The sequence below is a fragment of the Ylistrum balloti genome, unplaced genomic scaffold, assembly GCF_031769215.1.
Source record: "Ylistrum balloti isolate Yb309-2 unplaced genomic scaffold, AGI_CSIRO_Ybal_v1 Utg370296, whole genome shotgun sequence".
NCBI classification, from domain to species: domain Eukaryota; kingdom Metazoa; phylum Mollusca; class Bivalvia; order Pectinida; family Pectinidae; genus Ylistrum; species Ylistrum balloti.
The window spans coordinates 355441-376323 of NW_026782223.1; the positions used below are offsets into that span (position 1 = coordinate 355441).

Sequence of the window (20883 nt, forward strand, 5' to 3'; positions counted from 1 at the left end):
TGTAGGCAGTTTGTAGGTACTGTAACTATCCTCCTGTAGTCAGTGTGTAGGTACTTTGACTATCCTCCTGTAGTCAATGTGTAGGTACCGTGACTATCCTCCTGAAGTCAGTGTGTAGGTACTGTGGCTATCCTCCTGTAGTCAGTTTGTATATACCGTGACTAACCTCCTGTAGTCAGTGTGTAGGTGCTGTGACTAACCTGCTGTGGTCAGGGTGTAGGTACTGTGATTATCTTCCTGTAGTGAAGGTGTAGGTACTGTGACTATCCTCCTGTATTCAGTGTGTAGGTACTGTGACTATTCTCCTGTAGTCAGTGTGTAGGTACTGTGACTATCCTCCTTGACTATCCTCCTGTAGTCAGTGTGTAGGTACTGTGACTATTCTCCTGTAGGCAGTGTGTAGGTACTGTGACTATCCTCCTGTAGTCAGTGTGTAGGTACTGTGACTATTCTCCTGTAGTCAGTGTGTAGGTACTGAGACTATCCTCCTGTAGTCAGTGTGTAGATACTGTCGCTATTCTCCTGTAGTCAGTTTTTAGGTACTGTGACTGACCTCCTGTAGTCAGTGTGTAGGTAATGTGACTATCCTGCTGTAGTCGGTGTGTAGGTACTATAAGTAGCCTCCTGTATTCAGTGTGTAGGTACTGTGATTATTCTCCTGTAGGCAGTGTGTAGGTACTGTGACTAACCACCTGTAGTCAGGGTATAGGTACTGTGACTAACGTCCTATAGTCAGTGTGTAGGTACTGTGACTATCCTGCTGTAGGCAGTTTGTAGGTACTGTAACTATCCTCCTGTAGTCAGTGTGTAGGTACTTTGACTATCCTCCTGTAGTCAGTGTGTAGGTACCGTGACTATCCTCCTGAGGTCAGTGTGTAGGTACTGAGACTATCCTCCTGTAGGCAGTTTGTAGGTACTGTAACTATCCTCGTGTAGTCAGTGTGTAGGTACTTTGACTATCCTCCTGTAGTCAGTGTGTAGGTACCGTGACTATCCTCCTGAAGTCAGTGTGTAGGTACTGAGACTATCCTCCTGTAGGCAGTTTGTAGGTACTGTAACTATCCTCCGGTAGGCAGGTTGTAGGTACTGTAACTATCATCCTGTAGTCAGTGTGTAGGTACTGTGACTTTCCTCCTGAAGTCAGTGTGTAGGTATTGAGACTCTCCTCCTGTAGTCAGTGTGTAGGTACTGTGGTTATCCTCCTGTAGTGAGGGTGTAGGTACTGTGACTATCCTCCGATAGTCAGTGTGTAGGTACTGTGACTAACCTCCTGTAGTCAGGGTGTAGGTACTGTGACTAACCTCCTGTAGTCAGGGTATAGGTACTGTGACTATCCTCCTGTAGTCAGTGTGTAGGTACTGTGACTATTCTCCTGTAGGCAGTGTGTAGGTACCGTGACTATCCTCCTGTAGTCAGTGTGTAGGTACTTTGACTATCCTCCTGTAGTCAGTGTGTAGGTACCGTGACTATCCTCCTGAAGTCAGTGTGTAGGTACTGAGACTATCCTCCTGTAGGCAGTGTGTAGGTACTGTGACTTTTCTCCTGTAGGCAGTGTGTAGGTACTGTGGCTATCCTCCTGTAGTCAGTTGATATATACCGTGACTAACCTGCTGTAGTCAGTGTGTAGGTGCTGTGACTAACCTGCTGTAGTCAGTGTGTAGGTACTGTGACTAACCTCCTGTAGTCAGTGTGTAGGTACTGTAACTATTCTCCTGTAGTCAGTGTGTAAGTACTGTGACTAACCTCCTGTAGTCAGGGTATAGGTACTGTGACTAACCTCCTGTAGTCAATGTGTAGGTACAGTGACTATCATCCTGTAGTCAATGTGTAGGTACAGTGACTAACCTCCTGTAGTCAGGGTGTAGGTACTGTGACTATTCTCCTGTAGGCAGTGTGTAGGTACGGTGACTGTCCTCCTGTAGTCAGTTTGTAGGTAATGAGACTATCCTCCTGTAGTCAGTTTGTAGGTATTGTGACTATCCTCCTGTAGGTAGTGTGTAGGTACTGTGACTATCCTCCTGTAGTCAGGGTGTAGGTGCTGTGACTATCCTCCTGTAGTAAGTGTGTAGGTACTGTGACTATCCTCATGTAGGCCGTGTGTAGGTACTGTGACTATCCTCCAGTAGTCAGGGTGTAGGCACTGTAACTATCCTCCTGTAGTGAGGGTGTAGGTACTGTGACTATCCTCCGGTAGTTAGTGTGTAGGTGCTGTGACTATCCTCCTATAGTAAGTGTGTAGGTACTGTGACTATCCTCCAGTAGTCAGGGTGTAGGTACTGTGACTAACCTGCTGTGGTCAGGGTGTAGGCACTGTAACTATCCTCCTGTAGTGAGGGTGTAGGTACTGTGACTATCCTCCGGTAGTTAGTGTGTAGGTAATGTGACTATCCTGCTGTAGTAGGTGTGTAGGTACTGTAACTATCCTCCTGTATTCAGTGTGTAGGTACTGTGACTATCCTCCTGTAGTCATTGTGTAGGTACTGTAACTATCCCTCTGTAGTCGGTGTGTAGGTACTCTGACTATCCCTCTGTAGTCGGTTTGTAGGTACTGTGACTATCCTCCTATAGTAAGTGTGTAGGTACTGTGACTATCCTCCTGTAGTCAGGGTGTACGTAGTGTGACTAACCTCCTGTAGTCAGTGTGTAGGTACTGTGACTAACCTGCTGTGGTCAGGGTGTAGGTACTGTGACTATCCTGCGGTAGTCGGTGTGTAGGTACTGTAACTATCCTCCTGTATTTAGTGTGTAGGTACTGTGACTATTCTCCTGTATGCAGTGTGGAGGTACTGTGGCTATCCTTCTGTAGTCAGGGTGTAGGTACTGTGACTACCTCCTGTAGTCAGTGTGTAGGTGCTGTGACTAACCTGCCGTGGTAAGGGGGGTGTGGGTACTGTGACTATCCTTCTGTGGTGAGGGTGTAGGTACTGTGACTATCCTCCTTTAGTCAGGGTGTAGGTACTGTGACTATCCTTAGGTAGTAAGTGTGTAGGTACTGTGACTATCCTGCTGTGGTCAGGGTGTAGGTACTGTGACTATCCTTCTGTAGTCAGGGTGTAGGTACTGTGACTATACTCCTGTAGTCAGGGTGTACGTAGTGTGACTATCCTCCTGTAGTCAGGGTGTAGGTACTCTGACTATCCCTCTGTAGTCGGTTTGTAGGTAATGTGACTATCCTCCTATAGTAAGTGTGTAGGTACTGTGACTATCCTCCAGTAGTCAGGGTGTACGTAGTGTGACTATCCTCCAGTAGTCAGGGTGTAGGTACTCTGACTATCCCTCTGTAGTCGGTTTGTAGGTACTGTGACTATCCTCCTATAGTAAGTGTATAGGTACTGTGACTATTCTCCTGTAGTCAGTGTGTAGGTACTGAGACTATCCTCCTGTAGTCAGGGTGTAGGTACTGTGACTATCCTCCAGTAGTCAGTGTGTAGGTACTGTGACTATCCTCCTGTGGTCAGGGTGTAGGTACTCTGACTATCCCTCTGTAGTAGGTGTGTAGGTACTGTGACTAACCTCCTGTAGTCAGTGTGTAGGTACTGTGACTATCCTCCTGTAGTCCATGTGTAGGTACTGTGACTATCCCTCTGTAGTCAGTGTGTAGGTACTGTGAGTATTCTCCTGTAGGCAGTGTGTAGGTACTGTGACTATCCTCCTGTAGTCCATGTGTAGGTACTGTGACTATCCTCCTGTAGTCCATGTGTAGGTACTGTGACTATTCTCCTGTAATGATACCTGAGGCTGCCATACAGAGCCCTAGATGAATAATGTCTGTCTCTTAAATAATAAATTATTGTAAGTATTCACGTTTGCATGTATTATGCTGTTTATAATATTTACATAGTGATCATGGTCATTTTAGTGATAGAACGGATGGGGCCATCTTAGATGTGGTAATTATACAATTATTCCTGCAACGTACCCAGAAAACTTGGGTCCATCTCATAGCAAAACAAGTCGATATGCTTGTGTTTTATATACATAAAAACACAATAATATAAATGAGTATTGGCGTTGTCATTTTAGAGACAGAAATTCTAGGTCTAAAATGCCCTTCAGATGATCACGCTCTCATATTGCGACACATAAAGAGATTACGTGACAATTTTTCCATCTGCGATTTTTTTTCTGGCAAACACTGAAAGGAACATCTGAAGGAGACGTAATTTTCTAACGTAAAGTTGAGCTATGGAAAGATCCTTCTGATCTCGCAAGTACTGTTAACACTACAACACGAACTTCCGCTTACCTTTAGTACCATGTGTTGTATTAATCCATTTAATTACTGCAATGTATCATTGTAATTTCTGTTTCATCAGGAACGAAAGCTGAAATAAGCCCTACATGTATAACACATTGCTTTTTTCGTCCCCCTTAGTATTTTTATTTACTGTTGAAAAATTAGATGAACGATCAAAACGGCATCAGTTAATCTTTCCGAATATTACAGTATAAACATACATGTTACACAACATGTGAAATAGCATTTAAGCATGTTTTGATCGGCTGGCAGGATGACCTTGACAGAAAGGGCGTTTCACGCACTCCCAGGAATTAGAATGAGTGATAAGTACAATTTGTACCTCGCGATTTCTGTTGTTGTTGTTTGTTGTGTTTTTTGTTTTGTTTTTTGATAATATCATTTCTATTTAGATTTCTGTTCTGTTTTTTTCTGTGTAGATAACAAACCAAATTATGTATAATAACGATTTGTAGGGAGTAAAACCATCTCCATGTATTCCTGAAATTGTCGGTTATGCATATACATATGTTTTTAACTGAAAAAAAAGTCGGGTGAAAGAAACACCATTCACCACAACTCGTTGTGTAACATCTACATATAAATTGGAGGTTTTCTCTAGTCAACCATTTGTCAACATTTAACTGCGTTCCTGGTTGTTTTCTTTCTATATAGTGATTTAGAGTAAATGGTATATAGATTTATAGTGGAAAAACTTTCAACGCGAGACAGTTTGAGAGTGTTTGTATGGTCGAATAATGCTAGTATCCAATCAGGCTTGCAACATACACACGCACGCACGCACGCACGCACACCCTCACACACACGCACTCACGCACACACTCACACACACACACACACACACACACACACACACACACACACACACACACACACACACACACACACACACACACACACACACACACACACACACACACACACACACACACACACACACACACACACACACACACACACACACACACACACACACACACACACACACACACACACACACACACACACACTCACACACACACACACACACACACACACACACACACACACACACACACACACACACACACACACACACACACACACACACACACACACACACACACACACACACACACACACACACACACACACACACACACACACACACACACACACACACACACACACACACACACACACACACACACACACATATATTTTGTTTTGATTTTCTACATATATATATACAGAAAATCAAAACATTAACATGGCAAATAAAATCGTATGGAATCGTTAACGTTTTCCGGCTTGTGGAAACGCCTGAAGATGGCCACAAGGCCGGAAAACGTTAGCGGCGATTACAAACGATTTTATTTGCCATGTTAATGTTTTGATTTTCTATATATACGATACACAAAGCTTTTATCTTTTTTGAATTATATAATATAGATATACACGATTTGACTGCCTGTCTGATCGAAGGGAAGTAACCCTTTCAGGTCCTGTTTTCCTTACACAATCTATGGACCAAGTTGTCTCTCTTGTCGACCTGAATGTTTCTTTGTGTATTGCTATAGGTAGTCACTTAAATACATGTATGGGACTTTCTTTTCGACAACAACATCATTAAAAATCATTGTATATATTGTTACAAATCTACTGGGAGGACATTGATATGACCGTCAGGAAGTCATGCTAAGTTCCAGTATGATATTAAATCAAAGTACTGAAAGTACTGAGAGGCTAAACGTATTGAAAAAAATGTTCACAAATAACAGCAAGACTATATTACTTTCCCCAAACTCCTACACTTTGGAATGCAAAAATTACTAAAATGAGAGAACCAGAGGCTATTTTCCTTAATTTTAAGCGATTTTATATCTTCTTTAATTCTTATTTCAAATTTGACGACAATAATGTGAATAAATCAAAATAAGTTAAAAAAAAATAACAAAATAAACACAACCATATTTATCGCCAACAAGCCAAATGATAAATAGCTCTATGATGAAGTTGACTAAATAAAACCTTTGAAATACCCAAGATGTTGCAATTACTATCCTATCAATATGAGGATTTAAACAAATCGAAAGGGCTTTATACCTACTTCTTTATTTTGAATGTATTGCAAAGTAATAACCCTTACTTATTGTAATTATATTTGTAGTTGAGGAAAGTAGATAAGGTGTACACAGCATTTCAGATTGATAAAAGTGTAAATAATTACATTAAATGTATTTACATGCCTCTCTTCCTTGAAGTATCATGGTTAGATTTTTATTCCAGTGATTATATCTATAAAGACATAGTTCTTTGAGATTAAACTACACTTCCGTATATATACAAAATTTACAATATTTTCACTATAGCTACTAATATTTCTAATCTCAAATGCATTAGATAATGTCACCATGACACGCAAAATGAATAAATATGTTATGGAAATATTTCGTTCCAGGTAATTGATAATCATAGACATGAATTTTTTAATACGCGTTTTGTTTGAAGGAATATTTTCATTTCAAGGAACTTTGATACACATTAACAAACCTAGAGAAATCAGCACAATCAACCTTCATCAAATAAAACTAAAAGACAAAAAATATATGTTATAACAAAGTCAACATCATGATCAGTACAGTATTAAAAATATATTATTCATAAATCATGAGCACCAATTGTACCTTGCCTACGAAGCGCAAACTTTTTATCTACAAAAACTTGAAAAAGTGTCATGGCGGTGGGTGTGAAAAACCTGAAAAAGTGTCATATCGGCGGGTATGCGCGTTGGACGAACAGTCCAATTTTGTGACGTCTAATGAGGTAAAATGATGTGATATATTAAGACGATCTTGCCACAACGACAAGGATTAAAGCAAAATTGATGTTCTGTTTGTAAGTTTTGTTTGTTTATAAGTGGTGTTAGTTGATAATTCAAACCAAGCCCCCAGACTAGCTTCTTATCATGGCGCCAACTCGCACGTACAGTGTTCTGTACGCTTACGTCATGTCGAGAAGGATTCATGAGCCGCCATACACTAAATACACTGTAAATCAAGTCACGCAGTTACAATAGACTTTGAAGATAAAAGAAACCATTTTTTTGCTTACTTACAGCAGAGACGTATCTCTGCTTACGGTTAATATGGTTGTTTTCAAGGAATATTCACAGCAGGCGATAAGAATCGATCTTCTTCAACAGCACAGGTCGGGGATGTCCGTGAGCAAATTCCGTAAAATATATTGTTCAAAATTTATCAATAGTTCAACCTCACTGTGCTTCTTTTTTGAAATATAAAGTAATCGTATTGCTATTCAAAAAACTTATTGTGGATGCTTTTAAAATAGCGATTTAAAACATCGCGGCATTATTTAGGCAGAAAATTGCCGCTAGAGGGCTCTAACTCTTTTCGATATTTCAGCCAATGAGAAGGCCAGGATCGGTAAATTTTGTCTGAAAGGCCGTCGTAATAGGCTGTACGTACTGAGTACGTTTAGCCTAAAAAGAGAGATTAAGTGCCTTTTCCATACGAATCACCCTTCAATACGACTTGAAGCAGCCATTTATTACATTGACACGCTGTCGCTGGAAAAACATCTCGATATCTTGATTGCAACTTGGGACAGATTAACATAAAGCCACTGTGTTACATTTTCCTTATCTCCGCAATTGTATTTTTCCGAGAAACAAGTTTAGGATATTCAAGTATGTTATTCCAACTTAAAGTTCCATGGAGGACTCATGGAAATAAATTGATACTATTGATTCCTCCCTTCCCTGGAACAAGACAGTTATAAAATTGCAGACAGGTAGTCGGAATCCTTCAGATTAAACTATGACGTATTTGTAACCTTTACCTTTCACGGTAAATGTGTCACGATGCAGTAACTGACATACCCGTGTAACCTTCATTTGTGTATGTGATAGAAACACCTTTACAACCAGGGGAGCGTAAAACAACTGATCAAAATGTCGATTTCAACCCTGCGCATCACTCTTAATAACGGTCTCAAGATGCCTTTATTTGGGCTTGGAACTTGGCAGGAAGTATGATATATACAAGATATGTGTTTTGTAAGTTGAGCATCCGTTGGAATTATTCGTTTGAAATGTTCGGCTTGATAGAAGATGAGGAGATAAGTTAACCGTTTGAGCTGCGATATATAATTTTAACTGTTTGGTTACAAAATTCCGGTCAACAGATTGGGTCAAATCTGACAGTAAAATCTGAACTTTAGTACACACCATCATAAGTCTATCTATATAATGATTTTTGATAATTTCAAATATGATTGATAATGTAATAATGATCCATCCTATGCAATAATTTCTGATTGAGAAATATATTTCCGTCCACTTCCTCAATACCTACAAAGTCTTATTTATGTCTGGAATAGGTTGAAGGTACGGCGAATTTGTGAGCTGGAGTTGAAACAAATTCCAAAACTCTGACAAGTCGCCCCAAAAACTTTCGGAGCGGAGCCCCTTCTCTTGCTGCTGATGCTGGCCCGAGACCGGAAGGGCAAACGACAAGGAAAAGAGCCGAAGTGGCTATGTACTTGTCGTCAGGAGATGAATCTGAAGAAGTACCAGACACGCATGTGGCAAAAACAAACAAATTAAGATCAGATCCGACAAAAATAAAGAGTCTCTGTCCGATCTACTACTTAAAAACCAGAAGAAATAGAATAAATCCTAAAACTGTTTAAAGGTACTTTGTAGTATCGGATACGGATAGCAAAAATTCCGAATAAATTCCAGGAACGACCATTGTGGTTTTGTTGTTTATCAACCTACCATAGTGCATATTTTCAGACTTTCTTTCAGCAAATTATCTATAATCTTTAAGTTCTATTAAAATGCCGGTAGGTACCACGCCGTTTTCTTGACTGTTATTTTAAACTCGTCCACAGTATATTAATTGAACCATACATATGACTACACACTAAAACAGATTCGGTCTTTGTGGAAAGTCCCTTTGGCTTTTTATTTTAAGTCTGTTTTGGCACTCCTTGTCGGGCTAATTGAGAGATGTCTATTACGGGAGTGTCAGCACTCCCTGTCGGGCTAAATGGGTATGTCTATTACGGAAGTTTCGGCACTCCGTGTCGGGCTAAATGGGAGATGTCTATTACGGAATTGTTGGCACTCCGTGTCGGGCTAATTGAGAAATGTCTATTACGGGAGTGTCGGCACTCCGTGTCGGGCTAATTGAGAGATGTCTATTACGGGAGTGTCGGCACTCCGTGTCGGGCTAAATGGGAGACGTCTATTACGGAAGTGTCGGCACTCCTTGTCGGGCTAAATGGGAGATGTCTATTACGGAAGTGTCGGCACTCCGTGTCGGGCTAATTGAGAGATGTCTATCACGGAAGTGTCGCCACTCCGTGTCGGGAGAATTTAGAGATGTCTATTACGGGAGTGTCGGCACTCCTTGTCGGGCTAAATGGGAGATGTCTATTACTGATGTGTCGTCACTCCGTGTCGGGCTGGGAGATGTATGTTACAGAATAGATAGTCTTCCTGTACATACATCAGAGTGATATACATCTCATTGCATGCCTGAGCTAATAATGATAAAAAATACTTAATAATGAAGCAAAAAAGCAAACATTTACCTACCGCTAGTACTTAGTTAATGTATCACAAGAATTATCCTTCAAAACTCGGCGTCGCATCATATTTATATCTCCCATTATAAAAGTACCCAGTATGCGGGGATATTAAAAGTATCGTCATTAAAGGAGTCTCTCGTCCTTGTCGGTGACGAAACATGACAACCTCTCCGACAATTCGGGAATGTAGCAAAATGGTCAGTAGGGAGAACATCACAGGAGGTATTACCCAAGAACTTCAGCTACTCACCTGGATGTGTGTGATTTAAAGTACTTAAAGCTACTTACCTGGATGTGTGTGATTTAAAGTACTTAAAGCTACTCACCTGGATGTGTGTGATTTAAAGTACTTAAAGCTACTTCCCTGGATGTGTGTGATTTAAAGTACTTACAGCTACTCACCTGGATGTGTGTGATTTAAAGTACTTACAGCTACTTACCTGGATGTGTGTGATTTAAAGTACTTAAAGCTACTTCCCTGGGTGTGTGTGATTTAAAGTACTTAAAGCTACTTACCTGGATGTGTGTGATTTAAAGTACTTAAAGCTACTTACCTGGATGTGTGTGATTTAAAGTACTTAAAGCTACTTCCCTGGATGTGTGTGATTTAAAGTACTTACAGCTACTTACCTGGATGTGTGTGACTTAAAGTCTAAGCTCATCTTACCTGAATGTGTGTGACTTAAAGTCTAAGTTCATCTTAACTGGATGATTGTGACTGAAAGTACTTAAAGCTACTTATCTGGATGTGTTTGACTTAAAGTCTAAGCTCATCTTACCTGAATGTGTGTGACTTAAAGTCTAAGCTCATCTTAACTGGATGTGTATGACTTAAAGTACTTAAAGCTACTTACCTGGATGTGTTTGACTTATAGTATAAGTTCATCTTACCTGGATGTGTGTGACTTAAAATGTAAGCTCATCTTACCTGGGTGGGTGTGACTTAAAGTACTTAAAGCTACTTACCTGGATGTGTTTGACTTATAGTCTAAGCTCATCTTACCTGGTTGTGTGTGACTTAAAGTACTTAAAGCTACTTACCTGGATGTGTGTGACTTATAGTCTAAGCTCATCTTACCTGGTTGTGTGTGACTTAAAGACTGAGCTCATCTTACCTGAATCTGAAGAACTAATACTCTCACATGATTTACTGGTTTTTTTTCTTGTTGAGTGTAAAATTGACCAGTTTGACGTACTTACACTTCCTGACGGATACTTATATAAATGTAGAGTCAGAATAGAAGATAACAGAAAATGATGTTGTAAATGCCATTAATCATCTAAAGATGGAGTTTATGATAAAGTTATAAATGAATACCTTATAAGTACGTTGTTTATTTTAACTACTAATATGACAAATTATTTACTGTTGTATAAGGTACAGGAATTGTTCCAGAACAATGGAGATTAGTGTAATTAAACCTATCTATGAAAACAAAAGTAGCGCGAAATACCCTGATAATTGAAGGGCGATAACTCTTATGTCTTGTCTTGGAAAGGTTTTTATCTCTATCTGAAACAAACAACTTGCAGCTTTATCTGAAGAAATACAAATTATATCCGATGTTCAAGCAGGTTACATGAAAAGTTCCTCTACAACAAATTTCTACCCTATTCTCTTGTATCTGTATACTTTGCTATTCGTAAAATCTTATTCTGCACATTCGTCGATTTTTGAAAAGTTTTCGATACAGTTTGGAGATGTGGATTATGGAGAAAGTTGTTTAAAATATTATCTCAGGAAAAATGATGTTATTTGTATTCAAAGTCAGAATCTTGTGTCGTAAATGGCCAAGAAATGTCTCATCTTTCTGTGTGTAATGTCGGAGTAAAACAAAGGGAAAATACGTTACCATTTCTTGCTTGAAATCTTTCTTAATGATTTAGAGGATATCGTTGACCAAAAGGAAGTAAAGTGCCTTGGTGGAATTTGTGCGAGACTAACATTCACATTCACCTTAAACTATGCATTTTACTTTATACAGACGATACAGTAATGTTGTCAGAGACCAGCAATGGCCTACAGTCTGCTTTGAATATTTTTTAAGAGTACTGAAAATCATGGAAGCTTGAGGTTAACTTGCAAAAAACAAAAGTTTCTTTTAACGACACTGTGTTGGAAATAAGTGACCCCTACTCTTATCTTGGATTAATAATGAACTATTATGGTAACTTTAATAACCCCCTCACAATAAAAAAAAAATAAGAGAACAGGCTCAAAAAGCACTTTTTGCTCTTGATCGGCAAATTAGAAATACATTGTAAATCTCTCCCAGTTGACTTACAGTTAAAGCTGTTTGATACATTAGTTACCCCAATATTGCAATACTCTGTGGAAGTATGGGGATTTCAAAACTTAGCTATTACTGAGAAAATACATCTGAATTGTTTTAAGGCGAATTATCAAAATAAGTAGAACACCAACTTTTATAGTTTATGGTGAGATTTGGAGATTTCTTATTAATAGATTGAAGTTAAAATTATAAATATTATGCTTAGGTACAAGTTTGCTATTGATGGGAACAAGTTATCTAGTAAGATGTATACTTTACTATACTATGATATATCACTATAGAGGAAAGGGAAATGGGACAATTTAAATGGATTAATTATGTGAAATCTATCTTTAATAGCACAGGTTTGAGCTTTACATGGAATTTCCAAGAAATTTGTTCTACGGATAAAACATGGTTAAAATCTATCATTAGAAAACGATAACAAGATCAATACATACAGAAGTGGTAAAATGATATAGAAAATGGATCTCGTGGACAATTTTACAAGATATTCAAATGTGAATTCATCTTTGAGAAGTATTTAATTGAACTTAATGAGAAAAATCGAACAATTTTCAGTAAATTTCGAACTTCAAATATGAAATTTACGATTGAAACAGAACGCTGAAGGAGCATTCCACGTCAAGATGATAGAGTGTGCATTTTTGTGATAAAGACATTGGTAATGAATACTATTATCTGTATAACTGTAATAATGTACAAATAATACATCTTAGAAACAAATTCATCCCAGATTATTATTGCAAAAATGTTCAAGTTCCATTAAAACGAAGGGAATATTTTCCATTTTCAATAAGCGTTTACTTTGAAACATCTTAGCAACTTATTAAATCTACATATATATATTAAGAAATCTTTATCTCAAGAGTGTCAAATATTACAATGCATTACCAAGTACTTTAATCACTATCGTTTGAATCTTTTTTATCACATAACCGACCCGTTTTCCCATGTCATACGCCCATGTCATAATACTGGTAATACACATGTGTAATAAAGATTTGGGGTCTGCTGATTGGTCAAAACCGCGTGAACGTATTCATACGCTCGCGCGCGTACTACTTTTATTTACTACGACAACAAACTGTAGTAAAATATGGCTGACCAGATCAACATTGGCGACACAGCTTTTATTGATAAGCAGGGGACTGGTGTGGTGAAGGAGATAATCCCACGGGCTTTGCTGTATTTTATAATGTTGAATTGTGTGGGATTGACTTTCAAATTGAGCTTGAGCGCGATCGTATTGAAAAGGCGGTAGATCCCTCCCAACAGCAGACGACCGCTCCGGATGGCGGTCCTGTTGCCCCTGAACCAAGTCGTTTCGTTTCAATCAGAGAAGATGAGGTAGGAAGTTTATACAGGATCAACCAAACAAGAATACGTTGAGCAAAACTTTGTATGACATGAAACTATTGTATAATTTTTTTGAGTTACCAGAAATAAATGAAAAGCTATCATTGAAAGTGACAGTGACTCGCAGTAACTGGAGCAGTTAGGCCGAACCTGATGACCCGTGATGACGAAGCGAGTGACGTCATGTTACCAATATCAAGTGAATTTCCAGAAGATTTTTTGTGTGATTTTTAAAAGTTATTTTGGCATTTAACATTAATTCAAATGCTTTACTTTGTCGATATTATTTTGGAACACAACAATCTCTTATTCAATCATTGAAAAATGGAACTATTTGCAACACGGATGGATAAAACTATGATTATTATGCGTTGGTTTTGACCTATATAGCAACAGCTGATTGCATAGTGGAAGTAAACCGTACTTTTCTGGCGATTTTTCAATTTTAATTGGTTATGTGATAAATAGAATCTTACACTCGTGTCAATGTATTATGGACTTTATTAAACTCGTTCAATAAATTGATAAGCCACTCGCCTATCGGCTCGTGGCATATCAAATTATTGAACTCGTTTAATAAAGTCCATAATACATTGACACTCATGTAAGATCCTCTATTTATTACACGAAATGACGAATTTAGAAAGGAAACAAAAATACAATCTATTCCGTGCATAGAGGTAATTCTAAAATCCATAATTTCCAATTAGATGTTGATGTATCATCTGTTCATCATCATATTGCTTACAAAGTTTATTTATAGCAAATGAAATATAAATAGATATTACATTAATTGTTTTCAATGTTGTTTTATCACGTGATAGCCTATTTGTGAAATAATGGTTAAAGTGTACATGCTTTCCTGATATAGAAGTGTTGTTATAATTTCCTATTAATTACAACATGAATGCAATGAAGACATTATCAGAGCTTGTTTGAGTGTTACCTTTACTTGTTGGTTTGGATGGATTGTAATTACAAAAATATATCAAATGTCTTGCGTTAAATTTTAAACTAAAGTATTCTGATTCATTGATGGCAAATGCAAAAGTTCACGTTATTTTCGCAGAAAATGGAGGAGGTGGATATTATCTTCATCATGTAGGCTTCAAGTTTTCCGTCAGGACCAGACGTAATGACAGAATTTAATAAAGATGCGTACAAAGATCGTGCCCAGTCACAATTACAACACTCAACAACATTCCTGTTAACATAACATTCCTGTCGGACATAATCACAATTATCCCGGAGATTCTATCAAACTAGCCGCGGATATGTTTCGTGATGAAGTAAAGCAAAGTTTGTGCTATTCCAACTAGCTTTGACAAGGCATTAGATAAACTCCGTGATAGAGACTTTGATGATGATGTTGGTGAATACGCTAGCAGGAGAGAGATTTCTACTTTGTGATGATAACAACACTAATGGACGCAGATTCGTCATTTTTGCTACTGATAAAAAATTGAGTAAACTGTGATTTTTCCATTGTGTTTGGAGATGGAGAACATTTTTGCTACTGATAAAAAATTGAGTAAACTGTGTGATTCTTCCGTTGTGTTTGGAAATGGAGAACATTTTATTCTTGCCCAGAAGTATTCAACCAGTTGTATTCGCTTCACAGATGTGTTGATTCGACTGTGTTCTGTTGTTTCATCTTCATGAATCAGAGCTTACAAGATCTCACAGGTTAAGAAATATTGTAACAAAACTACTGTATGCGTTAGGCTGAACCTTGAATGTAACTGGACAATGCTACTTCGACGGAATTGATTATGGTATAGGTTGTCTGTAGAATGAAAGCAAATGTAATATCTGTTTCAGATCAAGCCAGGAGAAGTGAAGACTGCCGTTAGGACCGCTCTGGAAGCTGGGTATCGTCTCAATGACACGGCATATAACCATCTGAACGAAGACGCAATTGGTGAAGTCCTGGAAGAATACATACAGCCTGGAAAAGTAAAGAGGGAAGGTATGTTTATTTGTACTAAGGTAATTTACCATGGGTGTTAATCTCAAGTTTGTGAATACATGTACTAGATGAGCCATGAATAATCGTAGAATAATGAAACGATTCCTTGATTCCTTTCAGTATACACGTCACATCGGATAACAATAGCAGTGAAAGACTGTATCTAGTGACTATATTGTTGTTCTCAATGACGAAAAAGATACCATATTCGTATTTACATGGTGGGTGAAACAGGAACTCCCGATTGCCACTGTCCTTTTTAAAGAACATTCTGTACATTTTCCGTTTTTAATTGTTTTTCCTCACTTCATAGATTCTTAGTTTAGATCGACATTTTGTTCTTTTGTCGTAGTATTCTTTCTGTTTTAAGGCGGTGCTTCCAATGAAACCTTCTCCTGATATCTTATCCCCTCTCTGTAATACCACATCTAATAACACCAACATTAGCACCTATGATGGCATCAGCTCAGCTTGACTTGCTCATATGATACAGTATTCAAGATTGTTTTATTTCGGATTTGTCGAATTCCAGTGATGTTGAACATCAACCTGTTATTGTCTTTGTACATAGCTTGCCAATATCTACACCAGACCTGCCGGCGTTGAATTCTCGATTTCCGAGAGTTTGAGAAAACTTCGACTGGATTTTGTTGATCTGTACCTAGTTCATGCTCCTGTAACGTTTCGTGTGAGTACGAAATACATTGTTTCTTTTTTTTTTTTTGTAACTTCCACTGAATTAAAATGTTGGAATAAATATGGTTTTGAATATGGTGGCTGGATGACAAAACCCACAAAAACAAAAGTACGGTTATTACGTTTTTTCTGTGCCTTCATGTAAACATTTATTATGATTGCATCCTAACCACTTATTGTAATGTGCTCTTTGTATCAATTTAGAAACCCGGGGACCCAAACAACGTTTTCCCCATTAAAGGGAACGGACTCCATGCTGAAGATAACATGGACATCGAAGGCGTTTGGAAAGTACGTCTGTCTAGTGAATTGTATACTCATGGTCATCAGAAACAGGGTAGTGGTTCGAGCAGTACATGTATATGTTATCTCCGTCATCTCCTTTAAATGATCATAAATGACATCTATACATATCTGCATGGTTTTATGCTTCAAATCTATATCACATGGTTATCTTCCAAATTTATAATACTCTTATATTATAATGAATATCAAGTGGTGATTTTTTTTGAGTTTGGTTTCATTTTCTCCTTAGTATCGGATGCTATTTTATGAAATTAAGGTTCGGATCTGATTTCCGTATGTTGGTAGTGTGGTACGAATAGTTTTGTATATTAACTTAATTTACAGAGTAAATACAAACCCATTGTTTATTTAGGAAATGGAGAAACTTGTTGATAAAGAAAAGCAAGAGGTATGGTATTGGTATATCAAATTTCAACGCGGCACAGTTGGAGAGGGTTCGTAAGATTGCAAGGATAATACCGGTAACGAATCAGGTCAGAAACATGCAAAATATATTTGTTCGTCCGAAATTTCATAGAATTCATCTTTCACTTATAGCCAATGAATGTTGTCATTCTGTTGCTATGTTTAAAGTTGTCTTTTGCAAGGCCTTGTCAAATGGAAGTAAATGACAAAAAAGAAAATAATTATGTTTACAATTATGTCATTTTTGAACTGAAATAAATCTATCGTATTAGGATCAGGATATGCTTCTTTGGAAACAAGTTCCTTAATCGATTTTTTTTTGTAAATCAAATCGTTTCGTGCTTTTTCACGTCGATTAGTGATTACTTTTATTCCACAGATTGATATGTCTATGAAATGATCATTAAAACCGGTTTGATTTGTTTAGTAAAGGTAGATGTCGTGAATACTAATTATCCACGTAATGAAGTGCCTAAGAAGAAGCAAACCACGAAATTTGAGACTCAAGAAGGTGAAATATCTTCAGTGATAGTGAATAATTAATTCTATCTTGGTACTCAACCATGTACCAGAGTCCTTCACACTGAGATAACGTATCAAATCTATATTTATACAGGTAGAGTGCCACGCCTACTTCCCTCAGACCAAACTTGAGGAGTATATAAAGCAATACAACATACCTATCATGTCTTACGGTCCCATTGGTTCACCCGGAAGAGGAGCATCACAAGTGTCAGTATTTACATACTGCAGTCATATCACAGCATACATATTGTATATTTCATAACACGAAAACGTACTCTTGAGTTGAAACATCCAAACGTTAACAGAAATGACACTAACTCACTCTTTCGTTCTCTGCTATTTTTCTGTCGGTGTTGTCCAGTTAGACATCCGTCGTTGTGTACTAGTAACCATGTCTGTTTTGACAACTTAAACCATAAACAAATAATCACGAAACCAGATATTCCGAAATGACATCGTTATTTACTTAACTTTTGATGTCTTTTGATAAGACGTTTCCTAATACGCCTGTCAGCTCATCCTACATATGCTCAATGGGAGACATGTTGGAGTTTTATGGAGGTCATTCCAGAGGCTGGACGTTGTTTGCCGTGAGAAAATCACATGCTCTGGCAACATGATGTCGATCATTGTTTTGCTGGAAAATTAGGTTATGACGTCTGAGAAATGGAAGGACATGTGGTTAGACGAACAGTCTTTGTATCGAACGTCATTTAGGTTTGGATCCAGGACCACTCAATGGGAGATGCCTCTCCAAACCATTAACGAAGCCCGTTCGAATCTATTGCGTTCAACGGCGCATCGGCGGAACGCTCACCCTTTTTTCTTCCGTCTGAGCGATACAGACATCTAGACTCGTCGGTGAACATCACACGCCTCCAACGACTCATCCCAAAGCAGCAGTTTGGCTATGACCATCTATCAACATCGCAATGGCTCTATCTCTGAATTAGCGTTAAGCGTGGCATTTCGTTCAATGGTGAAATTTAGATGCCAAAGTTGAAAATGAATATGACTGAGTATCCATTGAAATTATTCGTTTGCAAAATCCGGCTTGGCTTGATTTGGACTAAAGAAACTTACAAAGGCAGTTAAACATAAATGCACATTATTTCAAAGACTCAAATTCATGGTTTTATTCACCAATATACAATTATATAAAAAAATCAACAAAGTCGTCACTGAGGCAAGAAATATTCAATTCTGACAGGGTTCAACATGATATCACTACCCCCGTGTTGTTGAAAGATCCCGTGATTGCTCAAATTGCCGTAAAATACAATAAAACTCCAGCACAGGTATGTTCACCTCGTGTCATTTAAGGGCTGTTCTACCTGTCAAATACTTTTATCTATTTTTATCTTTATATCATTAAGAAAAACGAAATGTTTACATTCACTTATGAATAAACACATGTACATGTAATTGTTTAATTTTCTTTTCGAAATCAGTCATTCAAGTTAGTCTTTTTTGTCCATATTTTGCCCTAGTATTATTGAATTTGAGTTTAGGTTATGATTATGTTTGTATTTTCTTCTTCTTGTTTGTTTTCAATAACACTATATTTTCTTACTCAACAGATACTGCTACGAAATTTACTTGAGAGGAATATCATATTCATTTCCATGAGCGTAAATCCCAGTAGAATTAATGAAAACGGAAACGTATGGTATTTGTATGAACATCTACAATTGGATTAAAGCTTTATAGGGTTTTTACGTCGGCATGAATTGTTAGGTCCTGTTGGAACCTTACTACTTACGGGGAAATAATCAAAACAACAAAAACAATCAGGGCCATTTTACCTAAATGTTCCAACTCCAATGCCAGACTTGAACAATGGAATCTGATTATTAATTGAGGAGAAAACTTGATAATTTTATCGTAACTTATCTTTATGCAATTCGTACACAGAAACCCGAAAGTTTAATTTCGGTGATTGATAATTTAATTTGGATATCTTTTACCAGATTTTCGACTTTCAATTATCATCAGAGGATATGACAGAATTAGCCGGAATCAACAAACAACTGCGACTGTTTAAAGCCGAAGCGTAAGTAGATTTAATGTATAATACATATTGAATAAGATATTAAGTTAAATATTGGATCAAATATAAAGTTATTTCTAGAAACCAGGAATGTATAAAAAAAAAAAAAAGAGAGAGATTGTAAACTGTATTTCCAGTAAGACATTGTTTGGATCGTTTAATGAACAATATAATGTATAGTACCATGCCACTGGTCTATTTTGTTTCAGCTTGGCATCTCTTCATGATTATCTCTTTAGCAACGAGTTTTAACAGAAGAGGGCCAGAACAGAAATTGACCGATTCTGAAAGTGAACGTGATCACTTTAGAAGAATACCAGTGCGACTTGAAACAAATGGACATTGATATATGAAGTGTGATCTGATTATATAATAGGTCTGATTGCTTCAAATAAGCAAGTGAGCTGGTCAGAAGTTATAACAGGTGATATAAACATTATCCTCAAGTTTTAGAGATATAGACCTTTACATGTTAATTGTATAAGTGGTGTAGTACAAATTATATGCACAAAGAAAATTCAACGCATGGAAATATTAGAAATCTTCAATAGAATATCTTCAAAGACAAAAGGCATGTTAACTTTTCAGGTCATGTACTGACATTGAATGGCATTCAGTAGCTATATATTCACTAATGGCATCCAGTTCTGTTTTTACCGTTTTTGTTATCTTATCTTGAAATCTTATGGAAATGTTTGGGTTTGCAGTGGAACGAGTGTCGTTGATCAGGAGCATGTGATGTCAACATGAATGATGTCCTTATTGAGTTTACAAGTGGGGATCGAAACGTTTATCTCAGATTTTCACCTGAGAAATATTTACTACACTGTGCAGGGATCGAAACGTTTATCTCAGATTTTCACCTGAGAAATATTAACTGCACTGTGCAGGGATCGAAACGTTTATCTCAGATTTTCACCTGAAAAATATTTACTACACTGTGCAGGGATCGAAACGTTTATCTAAGATTTTCACTTGAAAAAATATTTACTGCACCGTGTAGAGCTTGAAACGTTTATCTCAGATTTTTATATGAGAAATATTTACTGCATCGTGTAGGGATCGAAACGTTTATCTCAGATTTTCAATTGAGAAATATTTACTGCTCCGTGTAGGAATCCAATGATATATCTCAGATCGTCATCTTAGAAATATTATCCGCTCCATGTAGGAATCAAACCACATAACGTAGATCTTACCCTGAGAAATATTAACTGCTCCGTGTAGGGATCAAACCATTTCCTCTGATCATTAATCTCTCCGTCTGGGGGTCTAACCACATCTCAGATCTTCGCCTTCTATACCTTATCCGCTCTGTGTAGAGATCCAACCACACATCTGATGTTTACCAAAGGTCGAAATTTCCGATATTGAATAGCAACATTTACAGTAAGTAAAATATTTTCATCATTGTGGAATGGAG

The 20883-nt window shown here is 37.7% G+C and overlaps 1 pseudogene; it reads left to right on the forward strand.

Moving 5' to 3' along the window:
* Nucleotides 1-8210: 8210 nt before the first annotated feature.
* Nucleotides 8211-20210, forward strand: LOC132553087 (1,5-anhydro-D-fructose reductase-like; annotated as a pseudogene).
* Nucleotides 20211-20883: the final 673 nt, after the last annotated feature.